Source organism: Rhinoderma darwinii, chromosome 4 (assembly GCF_050947455.1).
Source record: "Rhinoderma darwinii isolate aRhiDar2 chromosome 4, aRhiDar2.hap1, whole genome shotgun sequence".
In the NCBI taxonomy this organism is placed as follows: Eukaryota; Metazoa; Chordata; class Amphibia; order Anura; family Rhinodermatidae; genus Rhinoderma; species Rhinoderma darwinii.
The window spans coordinates 327,217,091-327,235,619 of NC_134690.1; positions in this window are offsets into that span (position 1 = coordinate 327,217,091).

Genomic DNA, 18,529 nt, shown 5'->3' on the forward strand with positions numbered 1-18,529 from the left:
TGAGTGTTGTTTGTCGTATCCAAAGTTTGTCTGTGCAAATAGTCTCCTAGTGTTTTCCAGTTCCCAGTGTTTCCCGTCCCTGTATCCTGTATCCTGTATCCCGTGCTATCCTGCTCAAGTGACATGCTGAGCTGTAGTCTTGCGGTGCTGTATTCCACGCCTGTCCTGCTACTCGACGCCTGACGTCTACCTGCTGCCTAGTCCCAGCCGAGCCAGCCTTGCTGCTGTCCGGGCTGCCACAATTACACTATACGAACTATAGACTGTGACCTGCGCCCTATTGGCCAGCTGTAATACCGTCAAGGCGGTATGGCCCAGTGGGTTCACGAACCCAACGTGACCATGCGCTCAGGCCATGGATCCCGCTGGTCGATCACAAGAGATGCAGACAAATATGCTAAACCTCCGGTCTCGACATGACCAACTCCTCCAAGCCTTGAACATTATCTCACGTCGGCAGGAGGCGCTAGCTGCCATTCCTTCTACTACACCTCCTGGCAGTGTTGATCCTCAGACTACACCTCCTGGCAGTGTTGATGCCCGTTTTTCTTTGCCACTTCCTGACCGCTATAATGGAGATGCAGGGACCTGTCGTGGATTTTTGAACCAGTGCCAGATCCACTTCATCCTGTATGCAAGGGCATTTTTGTCTGATGGCGCAAGGGTCACTTTCATCATCTCCCTCCTCACTGGCAAGGCCCTTGCATGGGCAAATCCTATCTGGGAGAGACAAGGACAAGTGACCCGTGACTTCCAGGGGTTCCTCCGGACATTTCGCACGGTGTTTGAGGAGCCTGGACGAATCTCGTCTGCAGCGGCTTCCTTGCTGAACCTACGCCAAGGAGACACCTCCGTGGGCGTGTACGCCATCCACTTCTGCACCCTGGCGGGAGAACTGTTGTGGAACAATGAGGCCCTGGTGGCTAAATTCTTGCAGGGACTGTCTCCTAAGATTAAGGACGAACTTGCCGCTCGAGATCTACCATCTACCCTGGATGACCTCATCCTTCTGGCCACCCGGATTGATATAAGGATCCGAGAACGGCTCCAAGAAGCTCGTCGGGTGGGAGCTACCCCTGCTGTCCTCTGATGCCGATCATCCTAAGGAGTCTGTGAGGATGGACCAGTGTAAGCTTTCTACCCAGGAGAGACTACGTAGAAGCACTTCGGACTCTGTCTATATTGCGGCCTCGGAGGCCATTTTGTGTGTCTGTGTGCCCAAAAGCCCCAAAGACTATGGTTGATAGGAGAGACAACCTTGGGTAAAGAAGAACTTCCGTCTAAATTATCCATCCCCGTCACCATAGTATCCGGCAAGAAAACGCATCGGGTTTCTGCGTATCTGGACTCTGGTTCCGCTGCTAATTTCATTCATAGAGACCTGGTGGATCGTCTCCAATTGCCCACTACCCCTCTGGAGAGGCCGTTGGTAGTTGCATCTGTGAATGGACTACCTCTGCCAGACAGTTATTGCTGTGACCAAGCCGCTGAGGCTTCAAGTAGGAGCTCTGCACTCCGAGCTCTTCTCGTTCAATGTCTTGTCCAAAGCCATTAACCCCTTGCAGCTGGGCCTGCCTTGGCTCCAACTACATGCCCCAGTCCTGGACTGGAACTCTGGAGAGGTTCTCCAGTGGGGCCCTGAGTGTCACAACGATTGCCTGGTACAGATTTGTTCGGCTCAGTCTCCTCTGTCAGTTGCAGTTTTACCTGGTCATTATGCTGCATTTTCGGACGTCTTCAGCAAGAGGGAGGCGGAGACGCTGCCCCCACACAAGGCGTATGACTGTCCTATGAAGCTGATTCCTGGTGCATCCCTTCTTCGTGGTAGGGTATATCCTCTCTCCTTGCCATTGACTCTGTCCATGTCTGCCTATGTTAGAGAGAACTTGGAGAGGGGCTTCATACGGAAGTCTTCCTCCCCGACAGGAGCCGGGTTCTTCTTCGTCAAGAAAAACGATGGTTCCTTGCGTCCTTGTATCGACTACAGGGGTTTCAACCAGATCACGGTGAAAAATAAGTATCCGTTGCCATTAATCTCAGAACTGTTTGATCGTATACGTGGTGCCAAGATTTTTTCCAAATTAAACCTGCGTGGGGCTTACAACCTAATCCGGATTCACCGGGGTGACAATTGGAAGACTGCATTTAATACCCGTGATGGACACTATGAATATCTAGTAATGCCCTTTGGCCTGTGTAATGTTCCCGCGGTCTTCCAGGAGTGCATTAATGACATCTTCCGTGACCTCCTCTATGTTTGTGTAGTAGTCTATCTTGATGACATCCTGATTTTTTCTCCAGATCCTATGACTCATCAGAGACATGTCCGTCAAGTTTTGCTGCGGTTAAGGAAGAATCGTCTGTACGCCAAGTTGGAGAAGTGCGTGTTTGTGAAAGATGCTCTACCCTTCCTGGGCTACATCGTCTCGAATTGAGGTCTCAAGATGGATCCTGAAAAGGTAAAGTCCGTCCTGGAATGGCCACGCCCTCAAGGCTTGAGGGCCATACAGCGCTTTCTGTGATTCACCAATTTTTACAGACAGTTCATCCCAAACTTCTCCTCACTGACTTCTATCTCTAACCTCACCGAAAAGGGCATGAATGCCAAGGTGTGGACTCCTGAGGCAGAGTCCGCATTCAATAGCCTGAAGAGTGCCTTCACGTCAGCCTCTATCCTCCATCATCCAGATTTTTCTCTACAGTTCTCATTGGAGGTGGGCGCCTCCTCTGTCGGTGCTGGTGCACTCCTGTTCCAGAGAGGTTCCAAGGGCAAGTCAATAGTATGTGGATATTTCTCTAGGCTCTTCTCTTCCGCAGAACGCAAATACTCGATTGGGGATTGAGAGTTAATGGCCATCAAATTGGCTCTGGAGGAGTGGAGACATTTACTAGAGGGCGCAGCTCATCCCATCCTAATTTTTACGGACCATAAGAATCTCACCTATCTCCAGACGGCCCAACGGCTGAATCCTCGTCAGGCCAGGTGTTCGCTGTTCTTTACCAGATTCCAGTTTGAGCTCCATTATCGCCCGGCTGGCAAGAATGTGAGGGCCTATGCCTTGTCCAGATCTTTTGAGACAGAGGACACCATGGAAATTCCACAGAATATTATTGACCCATCTTGCATTGTCTCTGTCAACTCCCTGCAAGTTGGGGACATTCCTCCAGGGAGGACCTTTGTGCGCCTGGCTGACAGAAGGAGAATCCTCCGCTGAGGACACTGCTCTAGACTGGCAGGTAACGCGGGGACCCTCAAAACCTGAGACCTGATTGCCCATCATTTCTGGTGGCCCACGCTGCCCAGAGACATTATGGACTTTGTTTCTTCCTGCTCAATGTGTGCAGCTAACAAGGTCGCTCACTTCAGACCTGCTGGTCTGCTCGAGCCATTGCCTGTGCCCTCAACTGGCCAAACTTCTCATCCAACACATCTTCCGCCTGCACGCCTTACCACGGCATATTGTGTCTGATCGGGGGGTTCAGTTCACCTCGAAGTTCTGGAGAGCCCTCTGCGGACACCTCGGTGTGAAGTTGGACTTTTCCTCAGCCTACCATCCTCAGTCCAATGGTCAGGTCGAGATGATCAATCAGATCTTGGAGGACTACCTACGCCACTTCATCTCCAAGCAGCATGATGACTGGGTGCAGCTGCTTCTCATATAATAATCACACCAGCGAGTCCACAAGGAATACACTGTTCTTCATTGTCTACGGCCAACACCCACAAATTTCACTCCTGGTGCCCGATACGTTCGAGGTACCAGCAGCTGACTCTGCTTTTAGAGACTTCCTGCAGATCTGGCAGCAGACTCGATTGTCCATCCTACTGGCAGTTGACCGCATGAAATGGAAGGCTGACACAAGGAGAAGAGAACCTCTTCAATTTCTCCCTGGCACGAAAGTCTGGCTGTCCTCTAGAAATATCCGACTAAGAGTGCCATAATACAAATTTGCTCCCAGGTTCCTCAGACCCTTCGAGATCCTACAGCAGATCAACCCTGTCGCCTACAAGCTTCGGCTGCCTCCTACCCTCAAGATCCCCAACTCCTTCCATGTCTCCCTCCTGAAGTCGGTGGTTCTGAACCGCTATACCAAGACTCCTAGCCCTGCGGTTGCCTCCAGCAGTCCTTCAGACACCTTTGAGGTTAAGGAGATCCTGGACACTAAAAAAGTAAGAGGAAGAACCTTTTATTTAGTAGATTGGAAGGGGTTTGGTCCAGAAGAGAGGTCCTGGGAGCCAGAGGAGAATCTTAATGCTCCTACTCACGTTAAGAAGTTTCTCTCTTGTTCTGGTCCCAAGAGGAGGGGACGTAAGAGGGGGGATACTGTAACATCCATGGTCACTGACCCCGAACTCCTTCCATCGAGTTAACGCGCCTTCTCTCCAGAGATGTCTGCACATGCGGCCGTCCTGCTCCACAGTGACCACCAGGGTGCGCTTGCGAGCTCAGTCCAGACTTAAGAAGCCAAAGCACACACAGGTGCGAGATTGAGCTGATTTCTCCCAGAGCACCCTGGGCTTTAAAGGAACAGTGTCATCACAATTATTTTTTTTCATATGTTAAAGATGTTAGTGCTTTATTAAAAACGTTTATATTTATTTGTGTGTTTGTGTTTTACTTTTTCTTATTTTTACACTTTTTCTTCCCTATGGGGGCTGCCATTTATTGTTCCATTTCTGTATGTGTCGATTAACGACACATACAGACATGGAATACGGCAGCCACAGTCCCATAGGGACTGCGAACGGGTCCCGTCCCATCCACTTCTGTGTACGCCGTCTGTGTGGGAACTGCGCATGCGCCGCTCCCACACAGTCCAATTTGAAATTGGCGCCGTCCGGCGCCATTTTCCTGTGGACCGGAAGTCGCGGCCGGACAGTAAGATAACTACTTCCAGTCGCGGCTTCCGGACTTGTGCACTTGGACCAGCGGCAGCAGATGGAGCGGACGGGCCGGAGGGAGCCGCGGCGGCAGGAGCAGGTAAGAGATTTCAATGTATGTTCGTGTTTGTGTACGTTTACTACTGTATGTAAACCTACTACACTGTGTGTTAGCTCAAAAAATGGCGACACACAGTGTAGGAGGTTAGACCGTTCAAACCCCTCGTTTATCCCGGCACTAGCCAGGATAAAGGAGGGGGGGGGATGCTGAGAGCTCACTAGAGCGAGGGCTTTTTACCCAATTTTGCAATGCTGCAATTTTGGGAATAGCTCCATCTAGTGACCAGCAATGGGAAATATTATAAATTAGAATCTAATTTATAATATTTCCTGACTCGTGAAAAAAATAAAAAAAATGTGAACAATGTTTAATCACCTACACACTAAATGTTTAATTAAAAAAAAAACAACATGTTTTTCTGGCAACACATTCCCTTTAAGAAGGGCTGTGCCCCTCCCTGCAATGCCTGATTGTTGTTTGTCTTATCCAAAGTTTGTCTATGCAAGTGGTCTCCTAGTATTTTCCAGTTCCCAGTGTTTCACATACCTGTATCCTGTATCCCGTGCTATCCAGGTCAAGTTGTCATGCTGTGCTGTATTCCACGCCTGTCCTGCTGCTCCACGCCTGATGTCTACCTGCTGCCTAATCCCAGCCGAGCCTGCCTTGCTATTGTTCGAGCTGCCACAGGTACACTATACGAACTATAGACTGTGACCTGCGCCCTATTGGCCAGCTGCCATACCGTCAAGGTGGTACAGCCCAGTGGGTCCACGAACCCAACGTGACAATATCTTTATCATTGTTTGGGCCATGCTGGGAGCTGTATACAATTTAGTGCAAACCTATACTGCAGGGGTTGCACAAAATTGAACTGTATTCGTGCTGGTGTTGTATTTATGTACTGAGCTTTGTTCTGGTGTTGTATATATGTACTGAGCTTGGTTCTGGCACTGTATATATGTACGGAGCTTGGTTCTGGTGCTGTATATATGTACTGATCTTGTTCCTGGAGCTGTATATATGTACTGAGCTTGATTCTGGTGTTGTATATATGTACTGAGCTTTGTGCTGGTGCTGTATATATGTAATTAGCTTTGTTCTGGTGTTGTATATATGTAATGAGCTTTGTTCTGGTGCTGTATATAGAACTATATTGCTTGTAAAATGTACGAATGGCTTTATGCTCAAGTTACATAAAAAAAATTTGGAAAATAATGACACCTCATTGATTGTTAGGGAAAACAAACATGGCAGGGGGCAGGAGATGTCGGGAAAGAGGATTAGGGGGGACGCCAAACTGAATCTTTGCCCCGGGTGCTGGAGAACCTAGCTACGCCTCTGGGGTAAGCATCGCCTTCAAGAAAAACATACCCTACACCCACTTAACATCCCAATCTGACGCAGACGGCAGATTCCTTTTGATCAAGGAAACTCTTGCTGGCTTACCTATCTCCTTTGCCAACTTATATGCTCCGAACCAGGGACAACCTCAATAGTTAATTAAAACATTAGATATATTCAAACACTTTGCAGAAATAATTATTATGGTGGATGGAGACTTTAATGTTTCACGAGATCCCTTACTTGATACCTTCTCTACCAGACCAACTACTGCACACTCCTCCCTAGACTCTACTTCCCCAAGACCAAAGACTACACTTTTTATTCACATGTCCATGGATTCCACCATAGGACAGATTATCTCTTTCTTTCAAATAGACACCTGCCCATCACTACTGTCCCTCAAATAGATCCGATAACCCTATCGGACCATGCCCCTATTTCCGTCAACATCAATATGTTTGAGTGTCCTGTGAAACAAGTTGAAGGACATACTAAATATTAAGTCAGCCAAACTTTATCAGTATAGCTCCTTCAAATTTTATGCACATGGGGACAGAGGATCTAAAGACATGTCCAAACTTCTTAAGAAGATTTTAGAACAATCCTTTATCAAGGAGATGAAGACTCCCTCAGGTTCTCTATCTTCTGATATTGGACATATAAAAAGAGAGTTCTTGCAATACTATACATCTCTATACAATTTGCCTGTACCTCCAGACACGAACACACTCACACGAAGAAAGGTACACTATCACTCAACCTTTTACACTACAAGAACTGTCTAAAGTATTCTCATCAATACCCATTGGAAAAAGTCCGGGGCCCAATGGCTTCCCCATCAGTTACTATAAAAAATGTAAACAGATATTGCTACCCAAATTCCTTGCTGTATGCAATGATCTTCTGGATGGCTCTAACCTACCACAATAAGCTCTGAAATCACATGTTACCCTGCTGTCTAAAGAAAGTAAGAATAGTGCAGATTGTGCAAGCTATCGGCCCATCTCACTTCGTAACACCGATCTCAAGTGGTGGGCAAAACTTCTGGCCAACAGACTTACTCCGCTCCTCTCCCGCCTGATCAACAAGTGGAGTTTGAACCCTTGAGAGAAGGCAAGTATAATACCACTTGTCTTATTAACCTAATTCACCATACCACACAGAAAGGGATACCATTAGTCTTACTGGGAACCAATGCCGAGAAGAGTTTTGACAGTCCGGTGGTCCTTTATGCTTGCTACTCTACAAAAATTTGGTTTCCCTGACAAGTTTATATCTGAGGTTTTCTCTCTATATACTACACCTAAAGCTAGCTTACACATAAATGACACAATCTGACCTACTTTTGACATCTAAAATTGTGCACGACAGGGCTGCCCCCTTTCCCCATCCTTATTCATCCCCACCTTGGAAACACTTATCCAGAAGCTTATACAAACCGATTACATTGCAGGTCTACAACTGGGAAACCATATTCACAAAATGGCTGCTTTTGCAGATGACCTTTTACTGTTGATTACAATCCTTAAACAGACATTTCCCTTAATTTTACAGACCGTTAACTCTTTTGGATGCGTGTCAAATTTCAAAATTAATTATTCCAAATTGGAAGTTCTTAACATTTCTTCACCCCTGGCTGATATATGGGACATAAAACACCTCACCCCGTTCAAATAGCCATAACATAGCATTAAATATCTTGGCATCAAACTTACTACAAAGTCCTCACAACTTTATACAGCAAACTTTGTCCCCTTACTAAACAAAATTAAAACCCAAATGAATTCTTTGCGGATTCCCTTTCTATACTGGGTAGGTAGGAAAACTTATCGAAAGACTTACGTACTTACTCATTTACCCAACACTTTCTTAAACTCCATCAAGTACCTCTTTTCTAGGTTTCTCTGGAAAGCCGCAACTAGCGCACAGACACTTAATTCTCAAACCCCATTCCGGCGGCATGGGCCTTACAAACACTTTGACTTATTATTAGGCTGTACATCTTAGCAGATGGGTTTCCTTGAATAGACTCAAAGACTCGTCAATGGAAGTGAACAATGAAAGGTGTATCCAGCACTCGGTGTAAAAGTTAATGGTTTATTCGGTCATTTTAAACCAGAAAGATTAAAACAAAAATCCCGGGACCATGCTTACGCTTAACCCCTTCAAGACACAGCCTGTTTTGGCCTTCAGGACACAGCCAATTTTTTCAAATCTGACATGTTTCACTTTATGTGGTAATAACTCCGGAATGCTTTTACCTATCCAAGCGATTCTGAGATTGTTTTCTCGTGACACATTGGACTTTATGTTACTGGCAAAATTTGCTCGATACATTAAGTATTTAATTGTGAAAAACACCAAAATGTAGCGAAAAATTGCAAAAATTTGCATTTTTCTAAATTTATATGTATCAGCTTGTAAGACAGATAGTAATACCACACAAAATTGTTGCTAATTAACATCACCCATATGTCTATTTTAGATTGGCATCGTTTTTTGAACATCCTTTTATTTTTCTATGACATCACAAGGCTTAGAACTTTAGTAGCAATTTCTCACATTTTCAAGAAAATTTCAAAAGGCCATTTTTACAGGGGCCAGTTCAGATGTGAAGTGGATTTTAGGGCCTTATATATTAGAAACCCTCGATAAGTCACCCCATTTTAAAAACTTCACCCCTCAAAGTATTCAAAACAGCATTTAGAAAGTTTCTTAACCCTTTAGATGTTTCACAGGAATTAAGGCAAAGTAGATGTGAAATGTTCAAATTTCTTTTTTTTTTGCAGAAATTCATTTTTCATCTATTTTTTTTGTAACACAGAAAGTTTTACCAGAGAAACGCAACTCAATATCTATTGCCCAGATTCTGCAGTTTTTAGAAATACCCCACATGTGGCCCTAGTGCGGTAATGGACTGAAGCACCGGCCTCAGAACAAAGGAGCACCTAGAGGATTTTGGGGCCTCCTTTTTATTAGAAAATATTTTAGGCACCATGTCGGGTCTGAAAGGCTCTTGCGCCACCAAAACAGTGGAAATCCCCCAAAAGTGACACCATTTTGGAAACTATACCCCTTGAGGAAATTATCTAGGGGTATAGTGAGCATTTTGACCCCGCAGGTTTTTTACAGAAATTATTGGAAGTAGGCCGTGAAAATGAAAATCTACATTCTTTCAAAGAAAATGTAGGTTTAGCTAATTTTTTCTAATTTCCACAAGGACTAAAAGGAGAAAATGCACCACTACTTTTGTAAAGCAATTTCTCCCGAGTAAAACAATACCCCGCATGTGGTCATAAATGGCTTTTTGGACACACGGCGGAGCTTAGAAGGGAAAGAGCGCCATTTGGCTTTTGGAGCTCAAATTTAGCAGGAATGGTTTGCGGAGACCACGTCGCATTTGCAAAGCCACTAAGGGACCAAAACAGTGAAAACACCAAAAAAGTGACTCTATTTAGGAAACTACACCCCTTGAAGAATCCATCTAGGGGTGTGGTGAGCATTTTGAACACACAGGGGTTTCATAGATTTTATTAGAATTGGGCAGTGAAGATAAAAAAAATCATTTTTTTCCAATAAGACGTAGCTTTAGCTCAACATTTTTCATTTTCTCAACAAATAAAGGAATAAAAGAACCCCAACATTTGCAAAGCAACTTCTCTGGAGTACAGCAATACCCCATTTGTGGTCATAAACTGCTGTTTGTGCATACGGCAAGGATCAGAAGAGAAGGAGTGCCATTTGGCTTTTGGAGCACAGATTTTGCTGGATTGGTTTCTTGACACCATGTCACTTTTGCAAAGCTCCTAAGGTACCAGTACAGTGGAAACTCCCCAAAAGTGACTCGATTCACGAAACTACACCCCTTGAGGAATTCATCTAGGGGTGTAGTGAGCATTTTGACCCCACAGGTGTTTCATAGATTTTATTAGAATTGGGCAGTGAAAATAAAAAAAATCCTTTTTCTTCAACAAGACGTAGTTTTAGCTGAAAATGTTTCATATTCTCAACAAATAAATGTAAAAGAGCACCCCAACACTTGTAAAGCAACTTCTCCTGTGTATGACAATACCACATATGTGGTCATAAACTGCTGTTTAGGCACAGAGTAGGGCACAGAAGGGAAGGAGCGCCATTTGGCTTTTGGAGTACAGATTTTGCTGGATTGGTTTCTGGGCGCTATGTCGCATTTGCAAAGTCCCTGTGGGACCAAAACAGTGGATCCCCCCCAGAAGTGACCCCATTTTGGAAACTACACCCCTCAAGGTATTCACCTAGGGGTGTAGTGCGCATATTAACCCCACAGGTGATTGGCAGAAATTGGTGAGCACGTGATGTTGCAGAGTGAAAATGGTTTTTCAATAGATATGCCAATATGTGGCTCCCAGCTTGTGCCACTGGAGACACACACCCCAAAAATTGTTAAAAGGGTTCTCCCGGGTATGGCGATGCCATATATGTGGAAGTAAACTGCTGTTTGGGCACACTGTAGGGTTCAGAAGGGAGGTAGAGCCATTTGGCTTTTGGAGCGTGGATTTTGCTTGTAGTAGTTTTGTTTGGAGTCTTACTGGTGTTTCCGTTTATAATGTGGGGGCACATGTAAGGCGGGCGGAGTAGATAAGGGGCATAGTCAGGTGGTATAGTGGGGTAAAAAACACCAATAAAATAATCCATAGATGTGTGTTACGCTGTGACACAATCCTTTCTGCACAGGCCGGTGTCGCACTAATAAATGGTCTTTACTTATCCCCCTTTTGGTCCGCACTCCGCACCTTTGAAGTTTGGGGAATTTTGCTGGGAAAGTGTTGTCCTGGTATAATACGGGTGCCCTCACTTCCAGCAGATATGTTTGGGCCCTCCCCTTCCTGGATCCCTAATTTTAGGGGCCTTGATAATACGCCACTTGAAACAGAAGAAACGTTCCCCTCGGGCCGGCACAACTTCATATTTTTATTTCCTGGCTTATTGGTGCCTTGACTAATTTTATTTTTTCATAGACGTAGTGGTACGAGGGCTGTTTTTTTTTGTGTGACGAGCTGTAGTTATTATTGGTACCATTTTGGGGTACACGCGACTTTTTGATCACTTGTTATTCTTTTTTTTTGGGAGGCAAGGTGACCAAAAAACAATTCTGGCATATTTTTTTAGTTCTTTTTATACAGCGTTCGCCATGTGTTATAAATTTTTATGTTTTACAACTTTTTGCACAATAAAATATCTTTTGTAAAGAGAATGGATTTTTTCTGTCGCCAAGTTGTGAGAGCCATAACGGTTTTAAATTTTTCGTCGACGGAGCTGTATGAGGGCTTGTTTTTAGCGAGACGAGTTATAGTTTTTATAGGCACCATTTTTAGGTACATGCGACTTTTTGATCACTTTTTATTTCAATTTTTGGAAGACAAAGTGACCAAAAAATAGCAATTATGTCAGTATTTTTTAGATATTTTTTTTACGGCGTTCACTGTGCGGAATAAATAACATAATATTTTTATAGTTCAGGTCGTTACGGTCGCAGCGATACCAAATATGTATGGCTTTATTATTTTTTTCAATGATAAATGACTTGATAAGGGAAAAAGGGCGATTGTGTTTTGTGTTATTATTTGAAACTTTTATTGTATTTTTTACAACTTTTATTTTTACTTTTTTGACACTTTTTTTGACACTTTTCTTTAGTCCCACTAGGGGACTTGAAGGTCCAACAGTTTGTTTGATGTTCTAATACATTGCACTACCTATGTAGTGCAATGTATTAGAACTGTCAGTTGTTCACTGACAGCAAGCCGATCAGGCTCCGCCTCTGGGCGGGGCCTAATCAGCTTACGTAATGGCAGACAGGAGTCCATTGTTAGGGCTCCTGTTGCCATGGTAGCAGTCGCCAGCCTTGCCATCGCATGGCAAGGCTGCCGATTTGCTACAAACCTCTAGGATGCAGCGATCACAATGGATCGCTGCATCGAAGGGGTTAATGCCAGGAATCGGAGCTAGCTCCGGTTCCTGGCGATAGATCGGGGTGTCCGCTGTAACATACAGCGGACACCCACTGCTGATGACGCCGGCTCAGCTTCTGAGCCGGAAGCTGAGCCGGCGCCATCTTGCCGATGGTACTGGAAGCCTTCTGTGCCCCGCCGACGATGGGGCATAGGAGGATTCCGTTGCTGGCGGACCGGGAGGTAAGCATTAGCCCTCCGACCGCCTTTGCAGCCACCGGCAACCCAGCGATCACGTTGCTGGGGCGCCGGTGGCTATAAACTCCTCACATGCTGTGATCGCTATTCAACGCAGCATGTGAGGGGTTAATCGGTCGGATCGGAGGCTAGCTCCGGTCCTGGCCGATACCTCAGGGTGCCAGCTGTAACATACAGCTGTCACCCGGCGGTGATGTCGCTGGCTCAGCTCCTGAGCCAGCTTCATCTCCATGACGTACAATTAACTGGAGATGCGGGAACAGTCCATCTCCCATGACGTAACTGTACGTGATTTTGCGGGAAGGGGTTAATCTTCCTGTTTTAAAATGACCGATCAAAACATAAACTTTTACACCGAGTGCTGGATACACCTTTCATTGTTCACTTCCATTGCCTTGTATACCTGCTGTCGACACAGGACTTCGTTGGGGGTATTTTCAAGCACCTGCAGCATCTGGACAAAATCAACTTGTACCAACTAACGCATCGGAAACGCGGTGAGCGAACTATCTGTAATATATTTCATCTTTCTCAAAGACTCGTCCCCGACCCTGGAAGCAGAGAGAGCCTTACTTTCTCAGGGTTTATAAGCACAGCTATGGTGTCCCTCTCATAAAAAAAGCCCTTGCAAATTCAACGAGCCCCAAGATCAAAGGTACCATCTTAGTATTTCAGAAATGTTTTCATGTCTGTACCCCAACGAAAAAAATCATGCCTTTTACACCACTTCACCTACTCCCTACACTCACAAATTGCACAGCTAACCCTGAGGGTTTCTGGTCCTCTTTAAGGAACAATACTGTTGCTGAGGATCCCCACCTTGCAGTCACTTCTACCTGAAACGAAACCCTAGGCCCTTCCTTTTTTACACTCCCTGGTCTTCAGAGAAATATGCAATCTCTTTATAAAGATGTTTCCCGATATCCCGGAGCCCTCCTGGCTAGAAACATACATGTTATTATCTGTTCCCAAATGCCTGCTCTCTAAGATATATTCTGGTTTTATTTTAGAAGGCTCTCCTGCCAAACCTAGTTTTATAATTAGCCTGGGAGAAGGAACTGAACCTCACCTTCAGTAAGGAAGATAGCACCCTTATTTTGAAGCATATACACGCCTTCTCTAGATGTGTTAAGATCCAGGATAACTCTTTTAAGATCATAACTAGGTGGTACAGAACACCTGATTTTTTGTATAAAATTAACTTTATCCCAACCAACAAGTATTGGAGAGGCCAATCCTAAATTGGTAACATATCCCACATCTGGTGGGACTGCCCTTTGATCAAGCCCTTCTGGGATAAAGTGGCTGACACAATACAAAAGGTCACGTCACAAAAATTCCTCCTTAATGCTCTTCTTATCCTCCTCTGGGCTCCATCAAACAACTTCCGCCCAAACCTAATGATCTACTTACTCAAATGATTACAGTAGCCAAACTACTGATTCCACTCCACTGGAAATCGACCGAGCCTCCCACTGTCCGTGAGTGGTTAGATAAGATGGACTCCATATGCAGGATAGAGGAGCTCTTGAGCTGGGAACTCAGAACACATGTTAATTATGTGAAGGTGTGGACAACATGGCTAGCCTTCCGTGCCCCTACTACCCTCCATCCCTAAATGGACTCCAATGGCTCAAATTGGAAGCCCTATGACCTTACTGGTCCCCTCTTGAGTAGAAGACCTTAACATCTCTTTTGCTCTCATACTATATATTTACATCAGATCTCACTCAGATATTATCTTATTGATTTAACGCTCTTATACTGTGATACGGGTACTTTGTAAATAGTTATTGCTGTTTATAACCTAATGTTTCTCATCCTGAATTGTTATGCTCACCAGGAATTGCGGCCTGTGTGCCTTACGCTTCCTCATATGTCCTTATGATCTCTGTAAGGATGTTTTCCTTGTAGTTCATTTTCAATAAAAACAAAGATTTGACAAAAAAAAAAACAGACACAGTGCATGCGCCACTATCTTAACTAACTCAGCTGGCTATACATCTGATGTGCTAGGACAGTGCAAGCATCTAGACCTCTTATGACACGCATGCAGTGCCAAATATGTATTACTACATGTTAAGACTAACAGGCTTCACCACATGGGCACATGGCTCAATTCAGGCTCAAGCATCCAGTGTGTGGTGAATCATGATGCATAATCCCTCCCTTCTCTTCTAATTGTTTAGGAGAATGGATAGTGCATTCAGCAGGGCAGTTTCCATGGAATTTGGCCATCATGGCAAACATCAACAAAGCACCCCCTTAATATAAAATAATGCTGACAATGCTAATAATAAGACCAAAGCAGGCACCTGTGCATAAAAAATAGAAAACATTTCCTGGGTTTTGGGTATACATAATCCTTTGGATCCTGGTTTGGCTTTATGCTTCATGAACTTAGACTGTATCCCATGTCATAGTAGAACCGTGGCTTGTCACATACTTTTAGCTGCTAGACTCATGATCTCAGAAGTAGAACTAGTAAACCAGACTAATTGTTCGTATCAAATGGAAAAGGCTTGGGCAATAAGGGCACATACTTTGGAAAAATGTAACATGCAATGCCAAAATTGGCCTTTGTTCTCAGGAAAGGATCCTGTTTCCTCTCCCTTCCCCATCCGCCCGCTACCCCCTTCTCGTTGAGTAATTGCAGAGGTTGCCTCATCTAATTGTCTCCATTATTAGTAATTGTAACTTTGTAATTGTAACTTTGCCATCATTCTTTTGCACTTACCTTCTAGAATTTGTGTTGTTACACTCGCTTCCCTGTATTGTTTATAATTAGTTGTATTTTCTACTTACTTTGATACAACTTTCATATGCGACTGCTTCATATTAAAGTCTATAACATATGTATTACACTGTTTAAAACACCCAATAAAAACTTTATTGATAAAAAAAACAACATTTATCTAACACTGTGATTCTCCTCCTCATTGTTAACTTATACTGCTCAGCAGCCACCACTAGAGATGATTGAATTGATTCTACAGTATTTAAATTTGGTCTGAATTTCCAAAAAGTTTTGGGATTCAGCAAAATCTGAAACTTACAGGGTTCGTGACGTGTGAATTGCGGAAAAATGACTGCCCAGCAGCCACCACTAGAGATGAGTGAATTAATCCTACACTAATTAAATTTGGTCTGAATTTCCAAAAAGTTTTGGGATTCAGCAAAATCTGAAACTTACAGGGTACGTGACGCGCAAATTGCAGAAAAATTACTGCATAGCAAACACCACTAGAGATGGGTGAATTGATTCTACACTAATTAGATTTGGTCTGAATTTCCAAAACATTTTCGGATTCAGCAAAATCTGAAACTTACAGGGCTCGTGACGCGCGAATTGCAGAAAAATTAGGTCCGCCGAGGAGTGCCGACCACCATTTTACAGATTAGCAAAAAGATCACATGACCTCAAACAGGTTTCCCCATAGATGCCTTGGAGGCAGCCTTCCCAAGATGCACTGCGGTTACCCCACCCTCTAGAATAGCCAACAATGAGGGGTAAAGATTGATGACATTACTAATGCTGGTTTGGTGTTAAAGAGCTCGGAATAGGTTGGATAAAGTCTTAGCAGACATTAGAGAGTCAGACACAATTTTTTTAGGGCAATTGGGGCACTTTGACTCTATTCGGTCCAAATAAATTTGCCATGAATTGCAATAGCCGATTAGATAAAATCGGATTTGAAACTTATTTTGGGAAATTTGCTCATCTCTAGCCACAACTATGACCAGTAATCTTAGAACATTTATTATTATTATTATTATTATTATTATTGCTGCCTAGCTGTGGGGTATGGTGTCACTTCAATCCTTTCCACACCGCGGTGGTGGTGGCAGCAGCAAAGACAGTCCGGTTTAATAATATTAGATCTCTAATCCTGTTGCGGAGCAAGTTCCTGTGTATAAAAGATAAAAAACATCATCATCTCACACTGTGACTCTCCTTCCCATTGTTTTTTTAATTAAATTAAATGTTTATTAAAATTTTCAAAATACAAGTATGATAACATTGAAGCGGTACAATAGAAAACATATGTTATGTTAAGTCAGAGTACAAGTGCTGATCATACCCAATTAAATGAACAAATAACCTAGAAGGAAGGATCAGGAAAAGGAAGGGTGGGGGTGGGAGGGGACAGCAGGTACAGTTGTATGATCATCACAATCATCAAAATATAGGATCCATGGGTTCCAGAAAGCGATAAAGGAAGCATATCTATTCTGTCTGAGGTAGAAGAGGCGTTCATGTACGCAATGTGTTGAAACCATGGCTATCACTTCTTTGCAAGAAGGGAACGCAGAGGAACTCCAGGTTTTGGCAAGCAGTGAGCAAAACATGACACACTAAACGTCTAAAATCAGTCGGCACCTCCTCTATCTCCAATGATAGAAGAGCCAGGGCGGGAATCTTGTCTATGGACACAGCAGTAACTTCCGAAAGGAGCTGGAATATGTCACTCCAAAGAGTAGATAAAAGGGGGCAGCCCCAAAAAAATATGGTAAATCGTACCCACTTGGCCACAGAGGCGCCAGCATAAGTCCGATGAGTGAAAGTATATTCTAGCCAATTTGAAAGGTGTATAATACCACCTCATTAAAACCTTGTGGAAAACTTCCAGAAGATTTGTATAAACTGAAGACTTCAAAGTTCATTTAAGTGCTGTTACCCATTGTTTAGGGGAAAAGGTTTTGTTAAGGTCTCTTTCCCAGAAATGAGCCCGCCTGGAAATCTCCACGTCCCCATTTAAAATGTCATAAATTCTATTTGTGTGGTTCAAATCTCCCTTCCCGGACTCAGAAAGGTGATTGATGACGGATAATGGTAAGCAGAAGTCCGTTATAGGTGAGCCTTCTAGTTAAGCATATTAATATATATCTCTGTCAGAGATGTTAAACCTATTTACTAAATCTGAGAACGATCTCATGCAATTGTCATTAAATAATTCTGAAATATTATGAAGGCCCGCTGCGGGTCAATGCTTAATGCCCAAGTTAGGAATCAACAATTCTAAGACACCCACGGGGACTGGAACAAGGCTAGTCTCAGGACCGCTGGAGGTCTTTGAAAGTAGGGAAAGCTAGCCCTGTAGGAGGACTTTTACAGTAGGAATATCGGCAAGGTTCGGTTATAAGGTTTATACCTTATAACCGAACCTTGCCGATATTCCTACTGTAAAAGTCCTCCTTCAGAACATTACAAAATGAATGTCCTTCCATGAGGTGTTGTTCAATTGAGGGCCAACTGGAGCACTGTGATGGGGATAACCACCTCTCTATCTGTTTTATCATTAACGCTTTATGATAGTTCATAATATTAGGGATTCCCAGACCCCCTCTGTGTCTGCAGACCATGAGAATGGATGTTGCCACCCTTGGTTTTTTACCGCCCCACAAGAAGATCCTAAGTTGTTTTTTGAATTTTGAGAGCAATGTAGAGGGGATAGGAACAGCTAAGGTCCGCAAAAAATATAGAACTTTTGGCAGGATGAACATTTTGTAGCAAACATTCCATCCCAACCAAGATGGTTCATATTTAGAGATATTATCTAGTTTCTCCTTCCCATTGTTGAACTACATGTCCTAGCATTTAGTAAATTAAGCAGTAATTTCGGTTTTCTCTCTTTACGCATGCCAACCTGCTGTCCATCCTCAGCTGCTGCAGAAAATCCTAATTCACAACTCAGAGACTTTCATAACCTCATGCTACACACCTCAGCTGCTGCAGAACCTCATAATACAAACCTTAAGCTGCTGCAGTGCCTCATAATACACACCTTAGCTACAGCACAACCATATAATACACACTTCACCTACTAGAGAACCTCAAAATACTCACCTTAGATGTTGCAGAACCTATTAATGCACACCACAGCTGCTGCATAGCCTCGTAATACACATCTCAGATGCTGCAGAGCAGCATAATAAACTACTTATCTGCTGCAGAACCTCATACTACACAACTCAAATGCTGCAGAACATCATAATGCATACCTTAGCTGCTGCAAAACATCATAACACACACCTCAGCTGCTTCAGAACCTC